Here is a 20,476-nt window from a genome sequence, read left to right as displayed (position 1 = left end):
TGAAAACATTTCTTTTCCTCTGATGTTACCTAACCAAACTTTTCCCATAATATAGGATACACAACGTAATATATAGGATACAAAAACCCATTCGGATATATCAAACTCCTTCTCACACTTTAATTTTTGAAAAACACCACTGGTCATTCTAATTTCAGGTAAAATGGAGTAAGCATATTCCATTCTGTTTGTCCCACTGAATGCAGCTATGAAATCTGAACAGAATACATTAATCAACTATTTGTGAACTCTGAAAAGTACATATAACAGCAGGCAGATGGAGGAAGAACAGAATTCAAATTACCATGAACCAGTGGCGAGTTTGGCGTTTTCCTCTCCTCCATGATCCCTCTGCCTGATCAACAATCTGATACCCACTAGGCAATGGGGTGCTGACAGAGAAGCCCTGTATTTCTGACTCCAGAAGCAGAAAAGGGCGCTCCTAAGAGTTAGAACACTACAGAAATCTCCCAGGGTTTTTTTGTGTTTTTCACTCCATTCTTTTGTGCCCCAGCTCCCAAGTAATTCCATGGCTGCAGTAGCGATGGTAAAAATGGGGGCCTACAGGAGCCGAAACAGTCATAGAACGAACAATCTTCTCTAATCAATAAAACTGTGGCCCCAAGAGGATGGGTAAATTTCCACTGCTTTCTTTCTTTGTCACGTAAGAACACATATGCATTTGGTCTCTGCCACCAGTTCCTGACACAAGCTCCTAAAACGCTTGTCATTTCCTGATGATAGGGGTGCTAGGAGCATCTTTTGTTCTAATATTTGGTCTTTGACCCCAGTTCCTGACAAGAGCTTCTAAGACCCTTGGAATCTCCGGAGTGCTAAGAGTGTCTTTTTGTATGCCAATGAGATGACTGGTGGCTGGAAGCCCCTAGATAGCTGCAGGATGGGGGCTGGTCACCAAAACAACCAAGACTCCGTTAGAGGGTGGGAACCTTCAGTTCCATCCCCTGAGCTCAGGGGAGAGGGGAGGGGAAAGAGGCTGACTTAATCACTGATGATCAAAGACTTAACCAACCATGCCCACATAATGGAGACTCCATGAAAGCTCTACCCAGCAGGGTTTGGAGAGCTCTGGGTTGCTGAGCACTTCCACATGCCAGAAAGGTGGCACACCCCAACTCCATGGGACAGAAGTTCCTGTGCTCAGGACCCTTCCAGACCTTGCCCTATATACCTCTTCAATTAGCTGTTCATTTGTATCTTTTATAATATCATTTATAGTAAACCAGTAAATATTAAGTAAAGTGTTTGCCTGAGTTCTGTGGGTAATTATAAACTGAGGAGGGGGTTACGGAAACCCCTGATTTACAGCTGGTTGGTGAAAAGTACAGATGACAGCCTAGTACTTGAGACCAGCATCTGAAATGAGGGCAGTCTGTGGATGTGACCCTTTAACCCATGGAATCTGAGTTAACCGCAGGTAGTTAGTGTTAGAATTGAATTAAATTGTAGGACACCCAGCTGGTGTCCAGAGAGTTGGAAAACTGGTTGTTAGTATGAGAAAGAATCCTACACATTTGGTGTCAGCAGCATTGTGAGTAAACAGTTTTCTTTAGGTCCCTCCGTATTCTCCATACCTGGCCACAGTGTGTGCAGCAGTGCAAGGTAACTAAATTCCCAGCCTTTTAAACAAGAGGAAAGAGAAGGGAAGGCCAAAGGAATAAGAGGAGATAATAGGAGAAGCTAGCATGGAAAAGTGACTCAATAAAGTTGTTTATGAACTCCTAGGCTCATTCTTAGGTTGGGCATGTATAGACATGATCCTAGTAAGCAGACCGAAGAACTTAAAAACTGAACAAAGAGACCAGATATCTCAGACTGACCAGTGGGTTATATACATGTGAGACAGTATGAATCGCATTACAAAAACCCACAGCACACAGAAAAAGGATAAGAACATGCACTCTGAAGCCAACCATGTCAACTGCTGCTAAAACAAAAATATCAACATTCTCCAAAGGATTTAAGCAACATTCACAGTCTCGTAATATTCAAAATATAAACCAAAATTACTTTGCACACCAAGAAGCAGGTAAATCTTAACTCTTAAAGGAAAAAATCAACAGACTCCAAGGCCAAGATGACAAAATTGTCACAATTATCTGACAAAGACTTTAAGGAAGCTATTATAAAAATATTCTGGCAAGCAACTGTGAACACTCTTAGAACAAATGAAAAACTAGAAAAGTATCAGAAAACAGAATTTCTAAAAAGAAATCCATGAAAAAACTTTAGAATTGAAATATACAACCAATTTTTTTTTTTTAAACTTAATGGATGGGCTCAAAAGCAGAGGAAAGAATCAACAGACTTGAAGGTAAATTAAAAGAAATTATCCAATCTGAGTCAGAAAGAACAGAGATTGGAAAAAATTAACAAAGCTTCAAGGAACTATGGAACAATCACAAAAGGTCTAATATACATGTTACCAGAGAAAAAGAAGAAAAAAATAGCATGGTGCTGAGAAAATATTTTTAAGAAATAATGGCTAAAAATTCCCTAACTTTGTTAAAGACATAAACCTACAGATTCAGGAACCTCAAAGAATCCCAAACAGGATAACAACAGAAACTGATGACCAAACACATATAATCAAACCACTGAAAACTAAAGACAAAGAAAAAATTCTGAAAGCAAAGAAAAACAACACATTAACTATAGGGGAACTCAGAAGCCAGAGAGACCAGAAAGAAGTGTTCAATATTTTTAAACTGCTAGAAAGAAAGAAGTGTCAACCCAAAATTCTATATGCAAACACAATATCGGAATGAAGGTGAAATAAAGACATTCTCAGATGAAGGAAAGCTAAGAGAATTAACTGCCAGCAAATCAGCTCTACAAGAAGTGCTAAAGGAAGTTCTTCAAAGAGAAAGGAAATGACATTAGAAACTTGGAACATCAGGAATGAAGGATTAGCAACAGAAATGGTAAATATCTGGGTGAACATAATAAACAATTTTCCCCCTCTTAGTTCTTTAAAATATGTTTGATTATTGAAAGTAAAAATCTTAACAATGTCTGACGCAGTTTTCAATGTATGTAGATAAAATACATAAGAAAACCATAACATAAAGGGAAAGAATAAAGATACCTATATGGTAGAAAGACTTCTATATTCCAACTGAGGTGGGAAAACATGGATTCTAAATAGATTATGAAAACCCTGCTGGCGCAGTGGTTAAGAATCCGCCTGCCAATGCAGGGGACACAGGTTCGATCCCTGGTCCGGGAAGATCCCACATGCCACGGAGCAACTAAGCCCGAGCACCACAACTACTGAGCCTGCACTCTAGAGCCTGCGAGCCACAACTACTGAGCCCACGTGCTGCAACTACTGAAGCCCACGCACCTATAGCCTGTGCTCCGCAACAAGAAGCCACCACAATGAGAAGCCCATGCACCACGACAAAGAGTAGCCCCCACTTGCCATAACTAGAGAAAGCCTATGCACATCAATGAAGACCCAAAACAGCCAAATAAATAAATAGGAAAAAAAGAATGTATATTGTAATCCATAGAGTAACCATTAAAAAAAAAAACTAAACAAGATATAGTCAGCAACACAACAGAGGAACTAAAAAGGAATACTAAAAAAGGTTCAAATAACACAAAAGATGACACAAAATGGGTAAAAGGAACAAAAACTAGATGGAAAAATAGGAAATAATAAAATGGCAGCCTGAGACCCAAACATATCAATAATTAATCATAAGGGTCTAAATACACAAATTAAAAGATACAGTCAAATGGTTTCTTTAATATGACCAAACTATATGCTGCCTGCAAGAAATTCACTTTAAATATAACGATATAGGTAGTTTAAAAGTAAGATAGTGGGGAAAAAATACCATGCAACATTCAACAAAAGAAGGCTGGAATGCTGGTATTAGTATCAGACAAAGCAGACTTCGGAGCAAAGAAATTTACAAGTGATAAAGAAGACTATTACATGATAATGAGGGTGAATCTGACAAAAAGATATAATAATTCTTAATATGTAGGTACCTAAAAACAGTGCTGGAGAAACAAACACCCAATTATTGTTGGAGATTCCAACACGCTTCTCTCAATAACAAACTAGTAGTAGAAAATTAGCATGAATAGAGAGAAACTGGACAATACTATCAATCATCTGTATCCAATTGACATTTATACACTACTGCATCCAACAGAAGATGAAACAATCTTTTCAAGGACACATGAAACAGTCACCAAGATAAACTATACCTATATCATGAAACAAATCTTAACGCACTGAAAAGAAACAAAACAAATGTGCTCTGGCCATAAAGAAATTAAACTGGAAATCAGTAACAGATAACAGAAAAATCTCCAAACGCTTGAAAATTAAACAATTGTAAATAACTCATGAATAAAACAGGAAAATTAGAAAATATTTTGAACAAAAGTGAAAATACCATATATCAAAAGTTATTAGATGTACCTAAAGCAGTGCTTACAGAGGAAATTATAGCATTAAATGTTATATACTAAAATACATCTCAAATCAGCCATCTAAGCTCCCACCTTAACAAATCAGAAAAAGAAGAGGGAAAAAAACTCTGAAGCAAATAGTAAGAAGAAAATAATAAAGAACAGATATCAATGCAATTGAAAGGAGAAACACAATAGGAAAAAATCAAACATAAAGCTAGTTCTTCAAAAATATCAATAAAATTGATAAACCTCAAGCAAGACTAACAAAAAGAAAAGAGAAGATACAAGTCACTATCAATATCAGAAATGAAAGACGGATTATCACTACAGACTACACAGACATCAAAAGGATAATAAAGAAATTCCAAGAACAACTCCATGCATATAAACTGGACAACTCAGGTGAAATAAACCAATTCCTTGAAAACAACATACTAAGAAAACACACTCAACATGAAATAGATACCTGAATAATACTATAACTACTGAAGAAACCGAATTCATAGTTTAAAATCTTCTGAATAAGAAATCTCCAGGCTCAGCTGATTTCACTGGAAAATTCTACCAAATATTTAAAGAAATGAAACCAATTCTATACATGCTCATCCAGAAAAAGAAATGAGAAGGAACGTTTCCCAGTTCATTTTGTAAGGCCAGCATTATCCTGATACCAAAGAGAATACACAAAGAGAAAACTGCAGACCAAGATCCCTCATACCAATGATGAAAAAACTAGTAATAAAATATTAAGAAATCTAATCTAAAGGTAAGACTTGAGGAACATTGGCTGTCAAGTTGGAAATAATTGTTTGGTACAATCAGAAAAAGATTTCTCTAAGGATAGTTCGAGGGTGATTTTAATGGGTTTAAAGTAATCTGAAGTAGCTGGTTCTGATTACCAGTTTTTTATTCTTTTTCTAAGAATAATACACCACAATCAAGCAGGGTTTATGCCCAAAACACAAGATTGGTTCAATATTTTAAAACCAGCCACTCAATGTAAAATATCATATTACAATCAAAAGAAAAAAATACACATAATCATGTCAATTGATTCAGAAAAAGCATTCATGATGAAAAAAAAAAAACTCTTAGAAAACCAGAAGTAGACAGGATCTTCCTCACCCTGATAAAGGGCATCTACAAAAATCTACAACTAACACCAAACTTAACACTGACCGACTGAATGCTTTTCCACTAGATTGGAAAATATGCACTATCACCACTCTTATACCAAATCATAATGTAGAGTTCCCAGCCAGTGCAATAGGGAAAGAAAAAGAAATGAGGCATACAGATCATAAAAGAAGAAATAAAACTGTTACTGTTCACACACAACATAATCGTCTTCATAAAAATCCAAAGGGCTCTACCAAAAACCTCCTAGAACTAGTGAGTTTAGCAAAATCACAAGATACAAGATCAACATGTAAACATTAATCACGCATCTACTATTAGCAATGTACACTGGAAACCTAAATTTTAAAAACAAAACATTTTAGGAACCTCACAAAAAAATGAAATACTTAGGTATAAAATCTAACAAAATACGTACAGGATCTGCATGCTGAAAACTACAAATGCTGATGAAAGAAATCAAAGGAGACCTAAATAAAATAAGAGACCTCCCATGTTCATGGATAGAAAGCCTCATCATAGTAAAGAAGTCAATTCTCCCCAAACTGATACAATTACAATCAAAATTCCAGAAGGATTTTTAGTAAATATAGACAAAATTCTAAAATTTATTTGGGAAAGCATAGAAACTAGACTAGCTAAAACAATTCTGGATAAAAAAGAATAAAGCTGGAGGAATCCAATTTTAACACTGATGATAAAACTACAGTAATCAAGACAATGTAGTATTACCAAATGGACAGACAGATACAGATCAATGGACTAGAAAATAGAGTCCAGAAACAGAATCATACAAGTCACTAATTGATTTTCCACACAGGTACAAAAGCAATACAATAGGGAAATGACAGTCCTTTAGTCCTTTCAACAAATGGTTGGAACAACTCAACATCTATATGCAAACAAAACAACATGAACATAGATGCAAAAATCCTCAACAACATACTAGCAAATTGAATCCAACAATGTATTTTAAAAAATTATACACCACAACCAAGTGGGATTTACCCTAGGCATGCAAGACTGGTTGAACATTCGAAAATCAATTAATGTAATCTATCATATCAACAAGCTAAAAAAAGAAAAATCACATGATCATATCAATGAAAGCACGAAAAGCATTTGACAAAATCCAACACCTGTTCATAATAAAGAACTCTCAGTAAACTAGAAATAAAGGGGACTTTCTCAAATTGATAGACTATCTACGAAAAACCTATAGCTAACATCATATTTACTGATGAGAAACTCTAAACATTCCCATTAAGATCAGAAACAAGGCAAGGATGTTCCCTTACCACTGCTTTTCAGCATCATACTGGAAGTCTCAGCCAATGCATTAAGACAAGGAAATAAAAAGTATACAGATTGGGAAGGAACATATAAAACTATCTTTGTTCACAGATGACATGATCATCTAATAGCAAGAATGCAGGATACAAGATTAATACAGCAAAGTCAATTTGTTTTCCTATATACCAACAATGAACAAGTGGAATTTGAAATTTGAAACACAATACCATTTACATTAGCACCCAAAAAATGAAATACTTAGGGACAGGTCTAATAAAATATGTACAAGATCTGTATGAGGAATACTACAAAACTCTGATGAAATCAAAGAAAAACTAAACAAATGGAGAGATATTCTATCTCCATGGATAGGCTCAATATTGTCAAGATGTCAGTTCTTCCCAATTTGATCTATAAATTCAATGCAATCAAAATCCCACCAAGTTATTTTGTGAATATCAACAAACCTATTCTAAAGTTTATATGAGAGGCTAAAGACCACAAGAGCCAATACAATACTGAAGAAGAACAAAGTTGGAATATTAACACTCAACATCAAGACTTATTATAAAGCTACAGTAAGCAAGACAGTGTGATAATCAGCAAAAGAAGAGACAACTAGATCAATGAAATAGAATTGAGGACCCATAAATATACCCCCATAAACAGAGACAACTGATCTTCGACAAAAGAGAAAAAGCAATACAATGGAGCAAAGATAGTCTTTTCAACAAATGGTGCTGGCATAACTGAACATCCACATGCAAAAAAATTATAATCTAGACACAGATCTTACACCCTTTACAAATATTAGCTCGAAATGGTCCATGGACCTAAATGTGAAACACAAAACTATAAAACTCCTAGAAGATAACAAAGGAGAAATCCTAGATGACCTTGGGTATGGCAATAACTTTTTAGATAAACACCACCAAAGGCACAGTCCATGAAAGAAAGAATAAGCTAGACTTTATTAAAATTAAAAACTTCCCTGCAAAAGACAATGTCAAGAGAATTAGAAGACAAGCCATAGACTGAAAGAAAATATATGCAAAAGACACGTCTGTTAAAGGACTATTATCCAAAATATACAAAGAACTCTTAAACTCACCAATAAGAAAACAAACAACTCAATTAAAAAATGAGCCCAAGACCTTAACAGATACCTCACCAAAGAAGATATACAGATGGCAAATAAGCACTTGGAAAGATGCTCCACATCACATATCAGGAAAATGCTAATTAAAACAAGATACCACCACACACCTATTAGAATGACCAAAATCCAGAACACTGACAACATCGAATGCTGATGAGAATGCGGAACAACAGGAACTCTCATTTACTGCCACTGGGAATGCAAAATGGTACAGCTACTTCGGAAGATAGTTTGGTGAATTGTTACAAAACTAAACATGGGGGCTTCCCTGGTGGTGCAGTGGTTGAGAATCTGCCTGCCAATGCAGGGGACACGGGTTCGAGCCCTGGTCTGGGAGGATCCCACATGCCGCGGAGAGACTAGGCCCGTGAGCCACAATTGCTGAGCCTGCGCGTCTGGAGCCTGTGCTCCTCAACAAGAGAGGCCGCGATAGTGAGAGGCCCGCGCACCACGATGAAGAGTGGCCCCCACTTGCCCCAACTAGAGGAAGCCCTCGCACAGAGACAAAGACCCAACACAGCCATAAATAAATAAATAAATAAAATTTAAAAAAAAAAAAAACTAAACATGATCTTACCATATGATCTGGCAATCACACTTCCATGTCCACACAGAAACCTACACACAGATGTTTATAACAGCTTTATTCATAATTGCCAAAAGCAAACAAGATGTCCTTCGGTAGGTGAATGAATGAATAAACTGTAGTAATCTAAACAACAGAATTATTGTTCAGCACTAAAAAGAAATGAGCTATCAAGCTATGAAAAGACATAGAGAAACCTTAAATTCATACTACTAAGTGAAAGAAGCCAGTCTGAAAAAGCTTCATACTGTACGATTCCAATTATATGACATTCTGGAAAAGGCAAAACTATGGAGACAGTAAAAAGGCCGCTGGTTGTCAGGGTTTGGGGGGATAGCAAGGGATGAACAGGCAGAGCACAGAGGATTTTTAGAGCAGTGAAAATACTCTGTATCATACTGTAATGATGGATACATGTCATTATACATTTGCCTAAACCTATAGAACGTACAACACCAAGAGTGAACCCTAATGTAAACTACGGACTTTGGGTAATTATGTCAATGTAAGCTCATTCACTTGCAATATATGCACTACTCTTATGGTAGATGTTGATAATGAAGAGGCCATGCACGTGTGGAGACAGGGGGTGTATAGGAAATCTCTATACTTTCCTCTCAATTTTGCTATGAACCTAAAACTGCTCTTTAAAAAAAAAGTATTTAGAAAAAAGTACATGTGAAAGCATTTCTTATCAAGAGGAAAAATTACATGAAACCCTTCACAAATAGGTTTGTGTAGTTTTGAAACTGTTCTCCCCTATAAAGACCATCCCTGCTGAGTTTCATCAGCGTAGCCTAGGGATCTGTAATACTTAATTGAAATAGCTCGCTGAAGTTACTTTGCTATATTTAATTATAAATTCCCTTTTACTAAAATATCTAGCAACCATTTAGGGAATACATTATAGATCTGGAAACTAAACTAATATATGATTAATTCACAGGAAGACTTGGAAGGCACTAAACAGTTGTTTACAAAATAAGACATTTAAAAATACTATCTGTATCAGTTTTACCTGTACTCTCTCCCACATAGAAAGACATGGTTCCTGCCCTTTGTCCGACGCCTACAAGCTTCCACTGACAGACCACACCTCACTCCCAGTATCTAGACAGTGCTTTGCAATAAACATATTGAATGGATGTATGACTGAAGATGGCAGTAATAGAATTTATCTGAATTGGAGCCTCTCTTCCTTAGGATAGGCTTTGACTCAAATAAATTGATATATCATATATAAATCTACTACTGCCATTCAGACAGCCTTATATCTTCCTGAAGATGCCTCCTGGACTCCTCCTTTTGCTATTCCAAATTGGCAGTTGCCGTTGTGACAACCGAGAAAAGAGGAGAAGCAAGTACCAAAAGAAGCTGTCCCAAGTAGGGTCAATGCACTGGCTGTTGCTAGAGATAGCTAGCAAATGAATGCCTACACAAGCTGAGCAGTGTTGATTCACAAATTAGGAACCAATCTATTGGATTGGCTCAGGACCTTTGCACACACTGCACCATATGTCTAGCTGACTGCCTAGCTAATAGTTGACTCTCATCTCTCAGGTCTCACCTTAAATTTTACCCCCTTCAAAGAATTTCCCTGACCACCATTATTCTCTCTCAGCAACTAGTCTGTTTCCTTCATAACACTTACCACAATTTGTAATTATTTGTTTGCATATTTTCTTATTTTATATCTGTCTCTACCACTAGACTCTAAGTGCCATGAGAGCAAAAATCATGTTTCTCGGGCTCCCCTGGTGGCGCAGTGGTTAAGAATCTGCCTGCCAATGCAGGGGACACAGGTTCGAGCCCTGGTCTGGGAAGATCCCACATGCCGCGGAGCGACTAAGCCCGTGAGCCACAACTATTGAGCCTGCGCGTCTGGAGCCTGTGCTCCGCAACGGGAGAGGCCGCGATGGTGAGAGGCCCGCACACCGCGATGAAGAGTGGCCCCCGCTCGCCGCAACTGGAGAAAGCCCTCGCACAGAAACGAAGATCCAACACAGCCAAAAATAAATATAAATAAATAAATAAATTTCTTAAAAAAAAAAAATCATGTTTCTCCTGGTCACTATTCTAATTTCAACAACTAGCATAGCATCTGGCCCACAACAGGCACTAATAAACAGTGGTCTTCAAGGTAATAAACTTGACTTTCTTTGGGGGAGGAAAGGGACTTTTTCATACACTTAGCATGGGAAGCAATATGCTACAATGGAAAGAGTACAATTTGGGAACCACACATAATTAGAACCTCAGCTCCGTTGCTTACCTAGCTAAATGATCTTTGATGACCTATTTTATATCTTGAAGCCCCAATTTTCTCAAAACGATGACAGTAATACTTCCCTTACATAATCACTCTGATTCTCTAGTATACTGTAGATATGCAATAAGTGACAGCTATTAGTACTTCTTAAAATGATCATCTTTCCATCCACTAAGAGGACTTAAATGAGACTATAACAGAAACGAGTCAAGTCAAAGTCTTATAAACACGGCAATATGAAAAATACTATATTTATAAAGGTGAGCTGTATTTTCAAACCTTTTATTTAACATACGCTTTTTCAGTAAGACTACAGAACTTCTAAACCTACTTCAGTAGATGTTTAGAGAAAACTAAGTCCATGTTTAGGTATTTTTTCATACCATCGGGTACTAACTACATGGAAACACATAATGTTCTTTTTCAAACCATGCTGTTTAAAGTCACCAGGAATTTTCAAAAACACAAAAACAAAAGATAAACTCACAATATTTCACAGTGTTTTGTTTTTAAACTTTTAGTATCAGTAAAAGGATAAAGGTCTTACTAACAAAAATTAAAGACTTAGGGACACCCTTTTCATTTTACAAATGAAAATTTTCACAAGTCACTTCCCACAGATTAAAAATTGGAATGTTTTTATTAAACAGCAAGTATACAAACATATATATGAATAAAATAATTCATACCTAAAGATACTGATATAAATCCTTTTCTTTCCTGCCCAAATGTAATTTCTGCCTTGCTGCTAAATACTCACAGTCCTTCCTTACTGGAACGACTGGTTTATCTTTAACTCCACAGAGCTTAAACTATCAGTCTTTTAAGAAGCTTTGACAGGTTTTGACGATTTAACCTGCTGAGCTCACAGCACCCAAGGGAGGGTCTTGGTTGCAAGTTTTATTTCTAATACAGCTGACCACTGATACCGACTCCACAGATAATGGATTTCAATAACCACCACCCACAGGTTAACACCTCAAGTAGTACCCATAATATTGCTTTAATTAAGTTAATACATGAAGGTCACAGTTTGGTAGAAAGTTTTATTAAATTTGGCAGTGCTTACAATAAAAAAAAAAAAAAAAAAGAACTGTATGTGTTCATCTGTACAGTAACTCTATAAATTTGCCTATAGATGTAATCCAGTTTGCTCATAGATTTATACTGCATTTCAATTTATTTTCTAAAAGGAACTCAACTTATTAGTTCCATTTCCCCAAAATATGCACATTTCTAGCATTTCTAACCAGTAGTTTCTCTAACCATGCTGGGCACAGAATGGGTCTACCTGGCACAAAGAGGCCACCCACTAGTGCAAAAAAAGATTCCTACCACTACCATGCCCACCCCCTGATTTTGGAGCATTGTGATGGTAGAAAAGATTAATGCTTTGATTTGTCTTGTGTCTAATGATTAGCTTTATGTGTTAAATATTAATGCCTTTCTGACAGAATGAAATTATTTTTTCATTTTGAAAAATAAAGATATATAAAATTTGTTTTTGAACCTAAACACTTTATGCAGTAGAAAACAAGCCAAAGAGTCTTTTTACAACAAATATTATGAAAAGGCAAAGCAAACAAATGTTTAAATGAATCTGAAATTAAAGGTTCACTCTAAAGTGTTAAAATGAGATACTGTATTTTAATACACAAATGGCAGAGTCAGCGGGGTTGATACATTTTTCTATTTTTTATATGTAGTATTAGGTAATTTGAGGTTATTTTAGAGAAAAGCAAAAAAATGGTGGCTGAATTTATACATATTGAACTCAGCAATAATTGTATTTTTTAAATACACAACCTGACAGGCACTATGGTAGATAATAATGAATCAGCATGGGAGCCATTTAATATACTTCTTGATTAACTCATTGCCTGTCCACTCTGCACACAGACATGCTTACATGTCATAATCGTCATAATTCCCATCATCCCCACTGCTAACACTCAAGCTCCTCGATTAGTGCACAACTCCCAGACGAGCCATTGCTAATGCTAAATAATTCCCTTCAGCCTCCTGCTACTATTCTGCAGGATCTCCAATTAAATATAATGTCCCTGATGAGCCATATTAATGTGAACAAATTCCTACCAGGAATCCTATCTTATTCCATTTTCCCCAAAAATGTAGAGAAAGTAATTTAGCCAAGCCAAAGATAATCAAAACATTTTAAACTGATACAGTATAATGTCTCGGCAAAATATGTTTTTCCAAAGACAATGAAAGAAAAAGGGTGGAAAAAGTAATGTCTAAACATGTTAAATGCTTTCTTCTCCTGATTAATTTGTTCTTCACTGAAAAGTCTAGTGTTTTAAATATGCACAGGTAGATACATTGCCTTCTTAATCCAAAAAGGTTACTAAAAGCTAAGTTTTATGAGAAAAGTGAGCAGTAGCAAGTTTTAAAGCAAATATGCCATTTGAAAACCCTTTAATTATCTAATTACCAGAACTCCAAGGTCCATAATCACATTAATGAAACCAATTCTTCCTTCCCATTAAATGCAGTATTACAGTCACTATCAGAGGCTTTGCCATGGAATTTTATGTTGCTGATAAGAAAACTTCATCTTGAACAATGACAACTATAAGTATTTTTTCCAAGAATGAATTAAGAATCTTACAGATTTTCTATTGCAATCTAAAAGACTGGGAAGGCTTCTGATCTAATTAAGACTAACTGGGAAACATGGACTATGACGGCCACCATCTTAAAATATTCTGTACTAGTAAAAGCAATTTAAGAAAATGGTATTTAAATACACCATCTCAACTACACACATACATATAACAAAAGGTCACCTGGTTTTTCAGTTACCACCCCCAAAAAGTTTTACAAACTTGACTCTGGTCATTTATTCCTATTTGAGGATTAATAATTACATTAGCTGAAAATAAGTCCATTAACAGATTTTGTGAAATAATCTTTTATAAATTAAGAACTTTAACTCCTTTTCAAATTAAAAAAAAGGTTGAAAAATATCCTGAAAAGTAAATCATGTAAATGAGAAAAGGTAAATGGTTTTGACACTTAAATTGCTTTCAACTCTATGTACACCTAGGATAAAAGTGAAGATATTCTAACAAAAATATAAATAGATAAGTTTATTAAAAGATATATATATGAAAAGATATAAAATACATATTTTAACAACCCCATAAAATTTTTATAAGGTTTTCCCTAAGGTCTTTTATACCTTCGCCTACATTAATGTATTCCATCTCCATTTACCTGATCATTACCCTCCAGTTTGTTCAGCTGGAACCAACATACACTAATTACATAGACATCACGAAGTCCTATTTGTCCTCAGTACCTCCCCAGACAGCAGGGAAATCATATCAAGGGTAGGCATGCTAAGTGATGATTCCCCCCACCTTACTGTCAATCATCCCAGAGTGCTCACAGGAAACCCCACTCAACCTCATTACTGAATCCTAAGGGTAAGACTACAATACTCACCAGGAATCCTACTTCAAACAGCAGGCTGCCTGGCCAAGATGTGAGTCACAATGACTACTTCCCTGATTTTAGGTTTTGGTGTTAATGCAGGAAATACCAAGTATTTCTCATTTCAATCCAATGTTACTATACACAGACAAAGCAACAAAATATTGATAAGTTCAATTTAGGAGTCCAGCTAGGAAATATAGTCAAAGGTTGAAGTACAGAATCATTTAATCTCATTTTTTTAAAAAAATCAAAACCCTAACTTCAGAGGTTTAAAACAAATATAACAATATTTTGCTACTTCTTATGGAAAGGCTTACTAGTCTTTTTACTTGAAAACACACATACATACATAAAGTAAGTTATCATAAAAGTAAATAAAGTTATCTAACAAGCATTTTGAGAAGTACAAACACAACAATCTCTAAATTCTCATAATTATTTGTTCCCACTATTCACCAAACTAATGAAGACCTACCTTCCCATTTAAAAAGTCCCAGTCACCAAAACCATCAAACATTTCTCATTCCTTATTATTTCTTAACTTCTCTGGGACTACCTAAAATCACAGTACATTAGTAGGCATAAAACCCTACAATCCACCTCTCCTGCCTTCTAAGTCAATATAATATTAATAAGGTCCTCTTAAACAAATAAAATCTCCCACATCAGCCCTCTACCTAAAATCTAATGAATTTATTTCATAAATGTGTCTCTTCTTGCTCCAAAATTTTATGTAATGGTCCTAATTAATTTTCACTTTATAAGGTATTACAATTTTTTTTTTTTTTTTGCCGCGCTGTGCGGCATGCACGATCTTAGTTCCCTGACCAGGGATCGAACCCATGATCTGTGCAGTGAAAGCGTGGAGTCTTAACCACTGGGTCGCCAGGGAAGTCCCCAATATTTTTTAATATCTGTTAGTACAGTTCCCTCTTCAATTTTCCTCAAAATTGTCTAGGCCATTCTTGCATATTTACTCCTTTGTCAATCCCCCCCACCACTGTTACATTATTACATTTATTAGGATTTAACACAAAAACGCAGATCTAGAAATAACTAGCATTTACAATATTGTTTCCTTATATAAAAATAAGAAGTCCTCATATAAGTCGTACAAATTCATTTTAAATTCATATCATAAAGTGTTTTATCTTTGCCACTACTTCCATGAGGTTAAATATTTTTAAGTTGTATTTTCTATCTTGTTGATATTTAGGAAAGCTACAGATTTCTTTGTATTTATTTTTTAACTACCACAGAGACTTTTCTTACTGTTTCTAAAGAGTTGTTCAGTTGCCGGTATAACTAGAAACTCGATACAATCTTATAATTTCTGCCTTTCCTGTCCACCATTTTATAACTCTTGCCTAACTGCATTGCCGAGCACTCCTAGGACGCTATTAAATACTAGTGGTGATAGTAAATATAAGGGTCTTCATCCTGACTTTCATGAGAATGCTTCCTATGAGGTATGACCTTTTCATTCTGGGAGGGCAGTATTTATTTAATCCTGTTTTACTAAGGATTTTACAAGGAGAAGACAGTGAAGTTCTTTTACGTGACATCTAGGCTTCCATCAAGATGATCATATAGTTTTCCTCCACTAACCTACTAGTATATTTAATTAAATTAATAGTGTCTAATATTGAACCATACTGAAATGTCACGAATACACCCTGCATGAATGCAGCATATTACTTAAATAAATTTTATTCTATTTCCTATTACTCAGAATTCTTCTATCAATATATAATTAGTCATTGTAATTTTATTTTTTGCTTACTATCTTTGCCCAGATTTTGATTTCTGAGTTACTATGCTGGTTTCATAAAAAGAAATGGAAATCTATTTTTCTTTCTCTAAGTCTAGAGCAATTTAAATAGTGTCAAAATTTCTTGCTTCCTGAAAATTTCAAAGAATCCTTGCGAGAATCTCTAGGCCTGGACATTCAGAGTCTTTTAGTCAATTATCTCCTACCTTATTCAGGTGCTTTCATGCACAGAGTTGCAGGCCTATACATAATTATTTGTCACCAGTTTTGTAAACTGAGCAAAACAAAATAACTATCTAACATTTTTTAAAGGCTTTTAAAACCAGGTTAAACCCCACTTTCAATGATGGATAGAACAACCAGAAGATCAGCCAGGAAACAGATGACTTAAATATCCCTATGAGCCAACCAGTCCTGAAAGACATCTGTAGAACACTCCACCCAGCAGCAGCAGAATACACATTCTTAAGTTCACATGGAACGTTCTCCAGGACAGATCATATGCTAGTCCATAAAACAAACATCAAAAAATTTTAAAGGATAGAAACAGTAGAAAACACATTCTCTGACCAAAAAAGAAGGAAATTAGAAATCAGTAATAGAAAGAAACTTGGGAAACTCATAAATATGTAGAATTAAACAACAAACTCCTAAATAACAAGTGGGTCAAAGAAGAAATCACAAGGGCAACCAGAAATTACTTTCAGAAATGAAAATGAAGATACAATATGTCAAAACAGGGAATGCAGCTAAAACAATAGAGAAAAATGAACAAACACCCATATTAAAAAGACCTCAAAACAACCTAGTTTTCTACTTTAAGAAACTATTTTTTAAAAGAGCAAACTAAACCCACAGCAATCAGAATGAAGGAAACAAAAACTAGTGTAAATAGAAATGAAGTAGAGAATTTAAAAAGAGAGAAATCAGTGAGACCAAAAGTTGGTTCTTTGAAAAGGTCAATGAAACGGAAAACCATTAGCTAAAATGACAAAGAAAAAATGAAAAAACTCAAATAACTAAAACCAGGAATGAAAGAGACATTACTGCCAGCCTTATAAAAATAAAAAGATAAAGACATACTATAAACAATCACATAACAATAAATGATAACTTAAGATGAAATGGACAAGTTCCTAGAAAGACAAACTATAGACACTAACTCAGGAAGAAATAGAAAATCTCAATAAATCTACAAGAGACTGAATTAGTAATCAAACAACTACCCACAGAGAAAAGCTCAGACCCAGATGGCTTCACTGGTGAACTCCACCAAACATTTAAGGAATAATACCAATTCTTCACAAACTCTTCCAAAACAACAGAAGATGAGAGAACACTTCCCATCTTATACTATGAGGCCAGTATCACTCTGATACCAAAAACAAAGACATCAAACGAAAAGAAATCTATCGACCAACATCTCTTATAAACATGGATGAAAAATTCTCTACAAAACACCAGCAAACTGAATCCAGCAATATACACAAAGGACTATACATCATGACCAAGTGTGATTTATCCCAGGAATGCAAGGCTAGTTTAACATCCAAAAATTAATTAATTAATGTAATATACCATATCAATGGAATAAAGGATAAAAACCACATTATCATCTCAGTAGACACAGCAAAAGCATTTGAAAAAAATCCAACACCCAATCATGACAAAAACTCTCAACAAACTAGGAACAGCAGGGCACTTCCTCAACCTAATAATGGGAATTTATGAAAATCCCAGAGCCTAAATCAAACTTAGTTGTGGAATACTGAATGTTTTCCCCCTAAGACGAGGAACAAAATAGGATGTCTGCTCTCACCACTCCTTTTCAGTATCATTCTGGAAATTAAAGCCAGGGAAATCAGGCAAGACTATGAAATAAAAAGCATCCAGTTAGAAAAGAAAGAAGTAAACCTATCTCTCTTTACACATGACATGATCTTCTAGAGAGAATCTTAAGGAATCTATTATATTTCTTAAAACTATTAGAACTAGTAAGTTCAGCAAGGTTGTAAGACACAAAATCACTATAAAAAAATCAACTGTATTACTATACACCTGCAATTAACAATAAAAATTGAAATTAAGAAATTGCAATTCTAGGGAATTCCCTGGAGGTCCGGTGGTTAGGACACCACGCTTCCACTGCAGGGGGCACAGGTTCGATACCTGGTTAGGGAACGAAGATCCTGCAAGCCTCATGGTGCAGCCAAAAAAAAAAAATGAGAATAAAATCGCAATTCTAATAGCCTCAGAAATAATATTAAACTACTTAGGAATAAATATAGCAAAGTAAGTGCAAAACTTATACTCTGAAAACTACAAAACATTGTTGAAAGAAATTAAAGCAACGTAAATAAGTGGAACAACATCAAATGGAATATCCATGCTCATATATAGGAGGACTTAAAAATGTCGAGATAAAGATATTTCTCAAACTGATCTACAGATAAAACACAATGCCTATCACAATCCCAGCAGGATACAGTTTTCCACTAGGACCATTTTCCCCTCATAAACCATTCTCCACAAATCTTTTCAAAGAATTAATAAGGGCCTGGAGAATGACACATAAAAGACAATTCATGACTTGATAAGAGGCTTAACCTCTATTTTGCTCTCTCTGGCCCTGACCATTTCCCACTGGAGTACTTTACACTGCTTGTTGACTCTGGCCTCATCCCCTGGATGCAGTTGCACTAATCTCATCAATACGTATGAACTGTTTTCCTGGGTAAAGCCTGACTTCGAGACTGCTCTGGGTTAGTCTTCTCAAAGAAAGCAAGAGAACTTCCTCAACAGAGAATAAGATATCATACTATTTTAAGACAATCCAACAATAAGCAAACTAGACTGATAACTGCAAACCCTCCCTAGAAGCACCTAAAAATCCCAGATTAAATATAACAAACTTCTTTAAATGAACAGTTTGGCTTACAAGAAACCACAAGCAATCCCTAGGGATCAAAAACGAAGAAGAAGCTAAAAGCCAGACAGTATCCACTAGAGCCGATACCACTAATCTTGGAGAGTATAAGTAGGGATCTGAATAACCTAGAGAACTGAGTTTTAACTCTCAGAGAAAGGAACCATGTGTGAGCTGAAGATTTGAAGGAAAACTCCTATATAAGGCCATGTTGCTCAAAGGTTACATCCTCAGGACTTCCCTGGTGCTCCAGTGGCTAAGACTCCACGCTCCCAGTGCAGGGGGTCCGGGTTCGATCCCTGGTTGGGGAGCTAGATCCCACATGGCACAACAAAGACTACATCCTCAGTGAAGGGGGGTGGGGTTTAAATAATCTACTAAATAGGTAGAAGACACACCTATTATCAGCTGTGCTTCAAAGTAAAGGAAAAAGTCTCCTCAGGAAATTAGAAACCATGGGCCTGTCTAACAGAGGGAGGGAGGGAGGGAGGGAGGGTGTGTGTGTGCGCGCGCGCGCGCGTGTGTGTGTGTCTGTGTGTGTGTAGTTTCATCTTGTTTTGACCCATCCTCATAATTCAGCAACCTTCGTGCCAAGCAATTAATATAAAAATTAGTCAGTGATACCCTGGACAACCCAAACCATGCGGAGTTCAACAATAAAGATACCAAATATGCGGTCACAAGACAAAATCTACATATGTGAGGAAACAATCCATTGTGAGGAAGAGTCAGAAATAGAAATAGATGCGTAAGATCTTGAAGTAAAATAAAACGATAGAACCTTTAAAATAAGTATGCTATAAATAAGACACGAAAGGACTAAAATACGTAAGAAAAAAGACAAAACAAAAATCAGGCAGGGAATTTCCTGGCAGTCCAGGGGTTAGTACTCCGCACTTTCACTGCCAAGGGCGCGGGCTCAATCCCTGGTCAGGGAACTAAGATCCCGCAAGCCACATGGCACAGCCAAAAATAAAAATAAAATGTGCTTTAAAAAAAAAACCAAAAAAAAACCAAAAAAAAAAAAAAAACCAGGCAGATTCAAAAAGGAGCCGTAGACCCAACAGACTCCTCAAAAGACAGCAAAGATGACAAATGCAACCAAAGTAATCACAGTGTCAGGCAATTTTCATTGGTGAATGCAAAAATGTTAGATGAGAAGTTGTTGTGGGACAAACCTGCACGTGGATTCAACGACTCACCCCGCCAAAATTAATTTTAAAAGGGGGGGGAATGCACCATTTTAATGGAAGGGACCAATGGAAGAAAACTGCATAATCGTCTTTAAAAGTCAACTTTTTCCCATTCAACATTCATTGTTTGCAAGTTACTTGGCTTTCCTTCTTTGTGTGACTTACCACTTAATAGTTGTAATAACTGTTAGTCTTCTTCCCCTGCTTAACTGCTTAAAAATTAGTTGCTTT

At 35.9% G+C, this 20,476-nt stretch overlaps 1 protein-coding gene across 2 annotated transcripts in view; it reads right to left on the bottom strand.

Moving 5' to 3' along the window:
* The window catches only part of PCCA (propionyl-CoA carboxylase subunit alpha), a 373,229-nt gene that overhangs the window by 334,189 nt on the left and 18,564 nt on the right, over positions 1 to 20,476 (bottom strand). The window lies entirely within an intron of this gene.

Source organism: Balaenoptera musculus, chromosome 18, assembly GCF_009873245.2.
Source record: "Balaenoptera musculus isolate JJ_BM4_2016_0621 chromosome 18, mBalMus1.pri.v3, whole genome shotgun sequence".
Lineage (NCBI taxonomy): Eukaryota > Metazoa > Chordata > Mammalia > Artiodactyla > Balaenopteridae > Balaenoptera > Balaenoptera musculus.
The sequence above is the reverse complement of the archived record's forward strand: the minus strand, read 5'-3'. Positions and strand labels throughout refer to the sequence as shown.